The sequence below is a fragment of the Botryllus schlosseri genome, unplaced genomic scaffold (genome assembly GCF_051294905.1).
Source record: "Botryllus schlosseri isolate E-star unplaced genomic scaffold, Bs_hap1 Bs77a, whole genome shotgun sequence".
In the NCBI taxonomy this organism is placed as follows: Eukaryota; Metazoa; Chordata; class Ascidiacea; order Stolidobranchia; family Styelidae; genus Botryllus; species Botryllus schlosseri.
The window spans coordinates 41,342-55,059 of NW_027648686.1; the positions used below are offsets into that span (position 1 = coordinate 41,342).

The 13,718-nt window shown below is 41.2% G+C and overlaps 1 long non-coding RNA gene across 1 annotated transcript; it reads right to left on the bottom strand.

The window, feature by feature from the left end:
• Positions 1 to 2,875: 2,875 nt before the first annotated feature.
• On the bottom strand, positions 2,876 to 13,711 carry LOC145432680 (uncharacterized). The gene is made up of 2 exons (XR_013912922.1): positions 13,030 to 13,711; positions 2,876 to 3,306 (listed from the first exon to the last, which is right to left on the bottom strand). It is a non-coding gene; the product is annotated as an uncharacterized LOC145432680 (long non-coding RNA).
• Positions 13,712 to 13,718: the final 7 nt, after the last annotated feature.

Genomic DNA, 13,718 nt, shown 5'->3' on the forward strand with positions numbered 1-13,718 from the left:
AAATTTATGAAAAGTTCAATTACACCATGATTTCTCTATGTTCCCGAGGGCCTACAGTTACAACTCCGCTACCAGACTGTAGCAAATCAAAAGTTACGTCGAATGAGCCTATCGGCGTATTCCTGGCTATTGTAGTTTAGGAGATATTGGCAGATTTAGCCATTTTGGGGGGTATGAAAATTTATGAAAAGTTCAATTACACCATGATTTCTTTATGTTCCCGAGGACCTCCAGTTACAACTCCGCTACCAGACTGTAGCAAATCAAAATTTACGTCGAATGAGCCTATCGGCGTATTCCTGGCTATTGTAGTTTAGGAGATATTGGCAGATTTAGCCATTTTGGGGGGTATGAAAATTTATGAAAAGTTCAATTACACCATGATTTCTCTGTGTTTCCGAGGGCCTACAGTTACAACTCCGCTACCAGACTGTAGCAAATCAAAAGTTACGTCGAATGAGCCTATCGGCGTATTCCTGGCTATTGTAGTTTAGGAGATATTGGCAGATTTAGCCATTTTGGGGGGTATGAAAATTTATGAAAAGTTCAATTACACCATGATTTCTCTATGTTCCCGAGGGCCTACAGTTACAACTCCGCTACCAGACTGTAGCAAATCAAAAGTTACGTCGAATGAGCCTATCGGAGTATTCCTGGCTATTGTAGTTTAGGAGATATTGGCAGATTTAGCCATTTTGGGGGGTATGAAAATTTATGAAAAGTTCAATTACACCATGATTTCTCTATGTTCCCGAGGGCCTACAGTTACAACTCCGCTACCAGACTGTAGCAAATCAAAAGTTACGTCGAATGAGCCTATCGGCGTATTCCTGGCTATTGTAGTTTAGGAGATATTGGCAGATTTAGCCATTTTGGGGGGTATGAAAATTTATGAAAAGCTCAATTACACCATGATTTCTCTATGTTCCCGAGGGCCTACAGTTACAACTCCGCTACCAGACTGTAGCAAATCAAAAGTTACGTCGAATGAGCCTATCGGCGTATTCCTGGCTATTGTAGTTTAGGAGATATTGGCAGATTTAGCCATTTTGGGGGGTATGAAAATTTATGAAAAGTTCAATTACACCAAGATTTCTCTATGTTCCCGAGGGCCTACAGTTACAACTCCGCTACCAGACTGTAGCAAATCAAAAGTTACGTCGAATGAGCCTATCGGCGTATTCCTGGCTATTGTAGTTTAGGAGATATTGGCAGATTTAGCCATTTTGGGGGGTATGAAAATTTATAAAAAGTTCAATTACACCATGATTTCTCTATGTTCCCGAGGGCCTACAGTTACAACTCCGCTACCAGACTGTAGCAAATCAAAAGTTACGTCGAATGAGCCTATCGGCGTATTCCTGGCTATTGTAGTTTAGGAGATATTGGCAGATTTAGCCATTTTGGGGGGTATGAAAATTTATGAAAAGTTCAATTACACCATGATTTCTCTATGTTCCCGAGGGCCTACAGTTACAACTCCGCTACCAGACTGTAGCAAATCAAAATTTACGTCGAATGAGCCTATCGGCGTATTCCTGGCTATTGTAGTTTAGGAGATATTGGCAGATTTAGCCATTTTGGGGGGTATGAAAATTTATGAAAAGTTCAATTACACCATGATTTCTCTATGTTCCCGAGGGCCTACAGTTACAACTCCGCTACCAGACTGTAGCAAATCAAAAGTTACGTCGAATGAGCCTATCGGCGTATTCCTGGCTATTGTAGTTTAGGAGATATTGGCAGATTTAGCCATTTTGGGGGGTATGAAAATTTATGAAAAGTTCAATTACACCATGATTTCTCTATGTTCCCGAGGGCCTACAGTTACAACTCCGCTACCAGACTGTAGCAAATCAAAAGTTACGTCGAATGAGCCTATCGGCGTATTCCTGGCTATTGTAGTTTAGGAGATATTGGCAGATTTAGCCATTTTGGGGGGTATGAAAATTTATGAAAGTTCAATTACACCATGATTTCTTTATGTTCCCGAGGACCTCCAGTTACAACTCCGCTACCAGACTGTAGCAAATCAAAATTTACGTCGAATGAGCCTATCGGCGTATTCCTGGCTATTGTAGTTTAGGAGATATTGGCAGATTTAGCCATTTTGGGGGTATGAAAATTATGAAAAGTTCAATTACACCATGATTTCTCTATGTTCCCGAGGGCCTACATTACAACTCCGCTACCAGACTGTAGCAAATCCGAAAGTTACGTCGAATGAGCCTATCGGCGTATTCCTGGCTATTGTAGTTTAGGAGATATTGGCAGATTTAGCCATTTTGGGGGGTATGGAAATTTATGAAAAGTTCAATTACACCATGATTTCTCTATGTTCCCGAGGGCCTACAGTTACAACTCCGCTACCAGACTGTAGCAAATCAAAAGTTACGTCGAATGAGCCTATCGGCGTATTCCTGGCTATTGTAGTTTAGGAGATATTGGCAGATTTAGCCATTTTGGGGGGGTATGAAAATTTATGAAAAGTTCAATTACACCATGATTTCTCTATGTTCCCGAGGGCCTACAGTTACAACTCCGCTACCAGACTGTAGCAAATCAAAAGTTACGTCGAATGAGCCTATCGGCGTATTCCTGGCTATTGTAGTTTAGGAGATATTGGCAGATTTAGCCATTTTGGGGGGTATGAAAATTTATGAAAAGTTCAATTACACCATGATTTCTCTAGTTCCCGAGGGCCTACAGTTACAACTTCGCTACCAGACTGTAGCAAATCAAAAAGTTACGTCGAATGAGCCTATCGGCGTATTCCTGGCTATTGTAGTTTAGGAGATATTGGCAGATTTAGCCATTTTGGGGGGTATGAAAATTTATGAAAAGTTCAATTACACCATGATTTCTCTATGTTCCCGAGGGGCCTACAGTTACAACTCCGCTACCAGACTGTAGCAAATCAAAAGTTACGTCGAATGAGCCTATCGGCGTATTCCTGGCTATTGTAGTTTAGGAGATATTGGCAGATTTAGCCATTTTGGGGGGTATGAAAATTTATGAAAAGTTCAATTACACCATGATTTCTCTATGTTCCCGAGGGCCTACAGTTACAACTCCGCTACCAGACTGTAGCAAATCAAAAGTTACGTCGAATGAGCCTATCGGCGTATTCCTGGCTATTGTAGTTTAGGAGATATTGGCAGATTTAGCCATTTTGGGGGGTATGAAAATTTATGAAAAGTTCAATTACACCATGATTTCTCTATGTTCCCGAGGGCCTACAGTTACAACTCCGCTACCAGACTGTAGCAAATCAAAAGTTACGTCGAATGAGCCTATCGGCGTATCCTGGCTATTGTAGTTTAGGAGATATTGGCAGATTTAGCCATTTTGGGGGGTATGAAAATTTATGAAAAGTTCAATTACACCATGATTTCTCTATGTTCCCGAGGGCCTACAGTTACAACTCCGCTACCAGACTGTAGCAAATCAAAAGTTACGTCGAATGAGCCTATCGGCGTATTCCTGGCTATTGTAGTTTAGGAGATATTGGCAGATTTAGCCATTTTGGGGGGATATGAAAATTTATGAAAAGTTCAATTACACCATGATTTCTCTATGTTCCCGAGGGCCTACAGTTACAACTCCGCTACCAGACTGTAGCAAATCAAAAGTTACGTCGAATGAGCCTATCGGCGTATTCCTGGCTATTGTAGTTTAGGAGATATTGGCAGATTTAGCCATTTTGGGGGGTATGAAAATTTATGAAAAGTTCAATTACACCATGATTTCTCTATGTTCCCGAGGGCCTACAGTTACAACTCCGCTACCAGACTGTAGCAAATCAAAAGTTACGTCGAATGAGCCTATCGGCGTATTCCTGGCTATTGTAGTTTAGGAGATATTGGCAGATTTAGCCATTTTGGGGGGTATGAAAATTTATGAAAAGTTCAATTACACCATGATTTCTCTATGTTCCCGAGGGCCTACAGTTACAACTCCGCTACCAGACTGTAGCAAATCAAAGTTACGTCGAATGAGCCTATCGGCGTATTCCTGGCTATTGTAGTTTAGGAGATATTGGCAGATTTAGCCATTTTGGGGGGTATGAAATTTATGAAAAGTTCAATTACACCATGATTTCTCTATGTTCCCGAGGGCCTACAGTTACAACTCCGCTACCAGACTGTAGCAAATCAAAAGTTACGTCGAATGAGCCTATCGGCGTATTCCTGGCTATTGTAGTTTAGGAGATATTGGCAGATTTAGCCATTTTGGGGGGTATGAAAATTTATGAAAAGTTCAATTACACCATGATTTCTCTATGTTCCCGAGGGCCTACAGTTACAACTCCGCTACCAGACTGTAGCAAATCAAAAGTTACGTCGAATGAGCCTATCGGCGTATTCCTGGTGGCTATTGTAGTTTAGGAGATATTGGCAGATTTAGCCATTTTGGGGGGTATGAAAATTTATGAAAAGTTCAATTACACCATGATTTCTCTATGTTCCCGAGGGCCTACAGTTACAACTCCGCTACCAGACTGTAGCAAATCAAAAGTTACGTCGAATGAGCCTATCGGCGTATTCCTGGCTATTGTAGTTTAGGAGATATTGGCAGATTTAGCCATTTTGGGGGGTATGAAAATTTATGAAAAGTTCAATTACACCATGATTTCTCTATGTTCCCGAGGGCCTACAGTTACAACTCCGCTACCAGACTGTAGCAAATCAAAAGTTACGTCGAATGAGCCTATCGGCGTATTCCTGGCTATTGTAGTTTAGGAGATATTGGCAGATTTAGCCATTTTGGGGGGTATGAAAATTTATGAAAAGTTCAATTACACCATGATTTCTTTATGTTCCCGAGGACCTCCAGTTACAACTCCGCTACCAGACTGTAGCAAATCAAAAGTTACGTCGAATGAGCCTATCGGCGTATTCCTGGCTATTGTAGTTTAGGAGATATTGGCAGATTTAGCCATTTTGGGGGGTATGAAAATTTATGAAAAGTTCAATTACACCATGATTTCTCTATGTTCCCGAGGGCCTACAGTTACAACTCCGCTACCAGACTGTAGCAAATCAAAAGTTACGTCGAATGAGCCTATCGGCGTATTCCTGGCTATTGTAGTTTAGGAGATATTGGCAGATTTAGCCATTTTGGGGGGTATGAAAATTTATGAAAAGTTCAATTACACCATGATTTCTCTATGTTCCCGAGGGCCTACAGTTACAACTCCGCTACCAGACTGTAGCAAATCAAAAGTTACGTCGAATGAGCCTATCGGCGTATTCCTGGCTATTGTAGTTTAGGAGATATTGGCAGATTTAGCCATTTTGGGGGGTATGAAAATTTATGAAAAGTTCAATTACACCATGATTTCTCTATGTTCCCGAGGGCCTACAGTTACAACTCCGCTACCAGACTGTAGCAAATCAAAAGTTACGTCGAATGAGCCTATCGGCGTATTCCTGGCTATTGTAGTTTAGGAGATATTGGCAGATTTAGCCATTTTGGGGGGTATGAAAATTTATGAAAAGTTCAATTACACCATGATTTCTCTATGTTCCCGAGGGCCTACAGTTACAACTCCGCTACCAGACTGTAGCAAATCAAAAGTTACGTCGAATGAGCCTATCGGCGTATTCCTGGCTATTGTAGTTTAGGAGATATTGGCAGATTTAGCCATTTTGGGGGGTATGAAAATTTATGAAAAGTTCAATTACACCATGATTTCTCTATGTTCCCGAGGGCCTACAGTTACAACTCCGCTACCAGACTGTAGCAAATCAAAAGTTACGTCGAATGAGCCTATCGGCGTATTCCTGGCTATTGTAGTTTAGGAGATATTGGCAGATTTAGCCATTTTGGGGGGTATGAAAATTTATGAAAAGTTCAATTACACCATGATTTCTCTATGTTCCCGAGGGCCTACAGTTACAACTCCGCTACCAGACTGTAGCAAATCAAAAGTTACGTCGAATGAGCCTATCGGCGTATTCCTGGCTATTGTAGTTTAGGAGATATTGGCAGATTTAGCCATTTTGGGGGGTATGAAAATTTATGAAAAGTTCAATTACACCATGATTTCTCTATGTTCCCGAGGGCCTACAGTTACAACTCCGCTACCAGACTGTAGCAAATCAAAAGTTACGTCGAATGAGCCTATCGGCGTATTCCTGGCTATTGTAGTTTAGGAGATATTGGCAGATTTAGCCATTTTGGGGGGTATGAAAATTTATGAAAAGTTCAATTACACCATGATTTCTCTATGTTCCCGAGGGCCTACAGTTACAACTCCGCTACCAGACTGTAGCAAATCAAAAGTTACGTCGAATGAGCCTATCGGCGTATTCCTGGCTATTGTAGTTTAGGAGATATTGGCAGATTTAGCCATTTTGGGGGGTATGAAAATTTATGAAAAGTTCAATTACACCATGATTTCTCTATGTTCCCGAGGGCCTACAGTTACAACTCCGCTACCAGACTGTAGCAAATCAAAAGTTACGTCGAATGAGCCTATCGGCGTATTCCTGGCTATTGTAGTTTAGGAGATATTGGCAGATTTAGCCATTTTGGGGGGTATGAAAATTTATGAAAAGTTCAATTACACCATGATTTCTCTATGTTCCCGAGGGCCTACAGTTACAACTCCGCTACCAGACTGTAGCAAATCAAAAGTTACGTCGAATGAGCCTATCGGCGTATTCCTGGCTATTGTAGTTTAGGAGATATTGGCAGATTTAGCCATTTTGGGGGGTATGAAAATTTATGAAAAGTTCAATTACACCATGATTTCTCTATGTTCCCGAGGGCCTACAGTTACAACTCCGCTACCAGACTGTAGCAAATCAAAAGTTACGTCGAATGAGCCTATCGGCGTATTCCTGGCTATTGTAGTTTAGGAGATATTGGCAGATTTAGCCATTTTGGGGGGTATGAAAATTTATGAAAAGTTCAATTACACCATGATTTCTCTATGTTCCCGAGGGCCTACAGTTACAACTCCGCTACCAGACTGTAGCAAATCAAAAGTTACGTCGAATGAGCCTATCGGCGTATTCCTGGCTATTGTAGTTTAGGAGATATTGGCAGATTTAGCCATTTTGGGGGGTATGAAAATTTATGAAAAGTTCAATTACACCATGATTTCTCTATGTTCCCGAGGGCCTACAGTTACAACTCCGCTACCAGACTGTAGCAAATCAAAAGTTACGTCGAATGAGCCTATCGGCGTATTCCTGGCTATTGTAGTTTAGGAGATATTGGCAGATTTAGCCATTTTGGGGGGTATGAAAATTTATGAAAAGTTCAATTACACCATGATTTCTCTATGTTCCCGAGGGCCTACAGTTACAACTCCGCTACCAGACTGTAGCAAATCAAAAGTTACGTCGAATGAGCCTATCGGCGTATTCCTGGCTATTGTAGTTTAGGAGATATTGGCAGATTTAGCCATTTTGGGGGGTATGAAAATTTATGAAAAGTTCAATTACACCATGATTTCTCTATGTTCCCGAGGGCCTACAGTTACAACTCCGCTACCAGACTGTAGCAAATCAAAAGTTACGTCGAATGAGCCTATCGGCGTATTCCTGGCTATTGTAGTTTAGGAGATATTGGCAGATTTAGCCATTTTGGGGGGTATGAAAATTTATGAAAAGTTCAATTACACCATGATTTCTCTATGTTCCCGAGGGCCTACAGTTACAACTCCGCTACCAGACTGTAGCAAATCAAAAGTTACGTCGAATGAGCCTATCGGCGTATTCCTGGCTATTGTAGTTTAGGAGATATTGGCAGATTTAGCCATTTTGGGGGGTATGAAAATTTATGAAAAGTTCAATTACACCATGATTTCTCTATGTTCCCGAGGGCCTACAGTTACAACTCCGCTACCAGACTGTAGCAAATCAAAAGTTACGTCGAATGAGCCTATCGGCGTATTCCTGGCTATTGTAGTTTAGGAGATATTGGCAGATTTAGCCATTTTGGGGGGTATGAAAATTTATGAAAAGTTCAATTACACCATGATTTCTCTATGTTCCCGAGGGCCTACAGTTACAACTCCGCTACCAGACTGTAGCAAATCAAAAGTTACGTCGAATGAGCCTATCGGCGTATTCCTGGCTATTGTAGTTTAGGAGATATTGGCAGATTTAGCCATTTTGGGGGGTATGAAAATTTATGAAAAGTTCAATTACACCATGATTTCTCTATGTTCCCGAGGGCCTACAGTTACAACTCCGCTACCAGACTGTAGCAAATCAAAAGTTACGTCGAATGAGCCTATCGGCGTATTCCTGGCTATTGTAGTTTAGGAGATATTGGCAGATTTAGCCATTTTGGGGGGTATGAAAATTTATGAAAAGTTCAATTACACCATGATTTCTCTATGTTCCCGAGGGCCTACAGTTACAACTCCGCTACCAGACTGTAGCAAATCAAAAGTTACGTCGAATGAGCCTATCGGCGTATTCCTGGCTATTGTAGTTTAGGAGATATTGGCAGATTTAGCCATTTTGGGGGGTATGAAAATTTATGAAAAGTTCAATTACACCATGATTTCTCTATGTTCCCGAGGGCCTACAGTTACAACTCCGCTACCAGACTGTAGCAAATCAAAAGTTACGTCGAATGAGCCTATCGGCGTATTCCTGGCTATTGTAGTTTAGGAGATATTGGCAGATTTAGCCATTTTGGGGGGTATGAAAATTTATGAAAAGTTCAATTACACCATGATTTCTCTATGTTCCCGAGGGCCTACAGTTACAACTCCGCTACCAGACTGTAGCAAATCAAAAGTTACGTCGAATGAGCCTATCGGCGTATTCCTGGCTATTGTAGTTTAGGAGATATTGGCAGATTTAGCCATTTTGGGGAATATGAAAATTTATGAAAAGTTCAATTACACCATGATTTCTCTGTGTTCCCGAGGGCCTACAGTTACAACTCCGCTACCAGACTGTAGCAAATCAAAAGTTACGTCGAATGAGCCTATCGGCGTATTCCTGGCTATTGTAGTTTAGGAGATATTGGCAGATTTAGCCATTTTGGGGGGTATGAAAATTTATGAAAAGTTCAATTACACCATGATTTCTCTATGTTCCCGAGGGCCTCCAGTTACAACTCTGCTACCAGACTGTAGCAAATCAAAAGTTACGTCGAATGAGCCTATCGGCGTATTCCTGGCTATTGTAGTTTAGGAGATATTGGCAGATTTAGCCATTTTGGGGGGTATGAAAATTTATGAAAAGTTCAATTACACCAAGATTTCTCTATGTTCCCGAGGGCCTACAGTTACAACTCCGCTACCAGACTGTAGCAAATCAAAAGTTACGTCGAATGAGCCTATCGGCGTATTCCTGGCTATTGTAGTTTAGGAGATATTGGCAGATTTAGCCATTTTGGGGGGTATGAAAATTTATAAAAAGTTCAATTACACCATGATTTCTCTATGTTCCCGAGGGCCTACAGTTACAACTCCGCTACCAGACTGTAGCAAATCAAAAGTTACGTCGAATGAGCCTATCGGCGTATTCCTGGCTATTGTAGTTTAGGAGATATTGGCAGATTTAGCCATTTTGGGGGGTATGAAAATTTATGAAAAGTTCAATTACACCATGATTTCTCTATGTTCCCGAGGGCCTACAGTTACAACTCCGCTACCAGACTGTAGCAAATCAAAATTTACGTCGAATGAGCCTATCGGCGTATTCCTGGCTATTGTAGTTTAGGAGATATTGGCAGATTTAGCCATTTTGGGGGGTATGAAAATTTATGAAAAGTTCAATTACACCATGATTTCTCTATGTTCCCGAGGGCCTACAGTTACAACTCCGCTACCAGACTGTAGCAAATCAAAAGTTACGTCGAATGAGCCTATCGGCGTATTCCTGGCTATTGTAGTTTAGGAGATATTGGCAGATTTAGCCATTTTGGGGGGTATGAAAATTTATGAAAAGTTCAATTACACCATGATTTCTCTATGTTCCCGAGGGCCTACAGTTACAACTCTGCTACCAGACTGTAGCAAATCAAAATTTACGTCGAATGAGCCTATCGGCGTATTCCTGGCTATTGTAGTTTAGGAGATATTGGCAGATTTAGCCATTTTGGGGGGTATGAAAATTTATGAAAAGTTCAATTACACCATGATTTCTCTATGTTCCCGAGGGCCTACAGTTACAACTCCGCTACCAGACTGTAGCAAATCAAAAGTTACGTCGAATGAGCCTATCGGCGTATTCCTGGCTATTGTAGTTTAGGAGATATTGGCAGATTTAGCCATTTTGGGGGGTATGAAAATTTATGAAAAGTTCAATTACACCATGATTTCTTTATGTTCCCGAGGACCTCCAGTTACAACTCCGCTACCAGACTGTAGCAAATCAAAATTTACGTCGAATGAGCCTATCGGCGTATTCCTGGCTATTGTAGTTTAGGAGATATTGGCAGATTTAGCCATTTTGGGGGGTATGAAAATTTATGAAAAGTTCAATTACACCATGATTTCTCTATGTTCCCGAGGGCCTACAGTTACAACTTCGCTACCAGACTGTAGCAAATCAAAAGTTACGTCGAATGAGCCTATCGGCGTATTCCTGGCTATTGTAGTTTAGGAGATATTGGCAGATTTAGCCATTTTGGGGGGTATGAAAATTTATGAAAAGTTCAATTACACCATGATTTCTCTATGTTCCCGAGGGCCTACAGTTACAACTCCGCTACCAGACTGTAGCAAATCAAAAGTTACGTCGAATGAGCCTATCGGCGTATTCCTGGCTATTGTAGTTTAGGAGATATTGGCAGATTTAGCCATTTTGGGGGGTATGAAAATTTATGAAAAGTTCAATTACACCATGATTTCTCTATGTTCCCGAGGGCCTACAGTTACAACTCCGCTACCAGACTGTAGCAAATCAAAAGTTACGTCGAATGAGCCTATCGGCGTATTCCTGGCTATTGTAGTTTAGGAGATATTGGCAGATTTAGCCATTTTGGGGGGTATGGAAATTTATGAAAAGTTCAATTACACCATGATTTCTCTATGTTCCCGAGGGCCTACAGTTACAACTCCGCTACCAGACTGTAGCAAATCAAAAGTTACGTCGAATGAGCCTATCGGCGTATTCCTGGCTATTGTAGTTTAGGAGATATTGGCAGATTTAGCCATTTTGGGGGGTATGAAAATTTATGAAAAGTTCAATTACACCATGATTTCTCTATGTTCCCGAGGGCCTACAGTTACAACTCCGCTACCAGACTGTAGCAAATCAAAAGTTACGTCGAATGAGCCTATCGGCGTATTCCTGGCTATTGTAGTTTAGGAGATATTGGCAGATTTAGCCATTTTGGGGGGTATGAAAATTTATGAAAAGTTCAATTACACCATGATTTCTCTATGTTCCCGAGGGCCTACAGTTACAACTTCGCTACCAGACTGTAGCAAATCAAAAGTTACGTCGAATGAGCCTATCGGCGTATTCCTGGCTATTGTAGTTTAGGAGATATTGGCAGATTTAGCCATTTTGGGGGGTATGAAAATTTATGAAAAGTTCAATTACACCATGATTTCTCTATGTTCCCGAGGGCCTACAGTTACAACTCCGCTACCAGACTGTAGCAAATCAAAAGTTACGTCGAATGAGCCTATCGGCGTATTCCTGGCTATTGTAGTTTAGGAGATATTGGCAGATTTAGCCATTTTGGGGGGTATGAAAATTTATGAAAAGTTCAATTACACCATGATTTCTCTATGTTCCCGAGGGCCTACAGTTACAACTCCGCTACCAGACTGTAGCAAATCAAAAGTTACGTCGAATGAGCCTATCGGCGTATTCCTGGCTATCGTAGTTTAGGAGATATTGGCAGATTTAGCCATTTTGGGGGGTATGAAAATTTATGAAAAGTTCAATTACACCATGATTTCTCTATGTTCCCGAGGGCCTACAGTTACAACTCCGCTACCAGACTGTAGCAAATCAAAAGTTACGTCGAATGAGCCTATCGGCGTATTCCTGGCTATTGTAGTTTAGGAGATATTGGCAGATTTAGCCATTTTGGGGGGTATGAAAATTTATGAAAAGTTCAATTACACCATGATTTCTCTATGTTCCCGAGGGCCTACAGTTACAACTCCGCTACCAGACTGTAGCAAATCAAAAGTTACGTCGAATGAGCCTATCGGCGTATTCCTGGCTATTGTAGTTTAGGAGATATTGGCAGATTTAGCCATTTTGGGGGGTATGAAAATTTATGAAAAGTTCAATTACACCATGATTTCTCTATGTTCCCGAGGGCCTACAGTTACAACTCCGCTACCAGACTGTAGCAAATCAAAAGTTACGTCGAATGAGCCTATCGGCGTATTCCTGGCTATTGTAGTTTAGGAGATATTGGCAGATTTAGCCATTTTGGGGGGTATGAAAATTTATGAAAAGTTCTATTACACCATGATTTCTCTATGTTTCCGAGGGCCTACAGTTACAACTCCGCTACCAGACTGTAGCAAATCAGAAGTTACGTCGAATGAGCCTATCGGCGTATTCCTGGCTATTGTAGTTTAGGAGATATTGGCAGATTTAGCCATTTTGGGGGGTATGAAAATTTATGAAAAGTTCAATTACACCATGATTTCTCTATGTTCCCGAGGGCCTACAGTTACAACTCCGCTACCAGACTGTAGCAAATCAAAAGTTACGTCGAATGAGCCTATCGGCGTATTCCTGGCTATTGTAGTTTAGGAGATATTGGCAGATTTAGCCATTTTGGGGGGTATGAAAATTTATGAAAAGTTCAATTACACCATGATTTCTCTATGTTCCCGAGGGCCTACAGTTACAACTCCGCTACCAGACTGTAGCAAATCAAAAGTTACGTCGAATGAGCCTATCGGCGTATTCCTGGCTATTGTAGTTTAGGAGATATTGGCAGATTTAGCCATTTTGGGGGGTATGAAAATTTATGAAAAGTTCAATTACACCATGATTTCTCTATGTTCCCGAGGGCCTACATCTCCTAAACTACAATAGCCAGGAATACGCCGATAGGCTCATTCGACGTAACTTTTGATTTGCTACAGTCTGGTAGCGGAGTTGTAACTGTAGGCCCTCGGGAACACAGAGAAATCATGGTGTAATTGAACTTTTCATAAATTTTCATACCCCCCAAAATGGCTAAATCTGCCAATATCTCCTAAACTACAATAGCCAGGAATACGCCGATAGGCTCATTCGACGTAACTTTTGATTTGCTACAGTCTGGTAGCGGAGTTGTAACTGTAGGCCCTCGGGAACATAGAGAAATCATGGTGTAATTGAACTTTTCATAAATTTTCATACCCCCCAAAATGGCTAAATCTGCCAATATCTCCTAAACTACAATAGCCAGGAATACGCCGATAGGCTCATTCGACGTAACTTTTGATTTGCTACAGTCTGGTAGCGGAGTTGTAACTGTAGGCCCTCGGGAACATAGAGAAATCATGGTGTAATTGAACTTTTCATAAATTTTCATACCCCCCAAAATGGCTAAATCTGCCAATATCTCCTAAACTACAATAGCCAGGAATACGCCGATAGGCTCATTCGACGTAACTTTTGATTTGCTACAGTCTGGTAGCGGAGTTGTAACTGTAGGCCCTCGGGAACATAGAGAAATCATGGTGTAATTGAACTTTTCATAAATTTTCATACCCCCCAAAATGGCTAAATCTGCCAATATCTCCTAAACTACAATAGCCAGGAATACGCCGA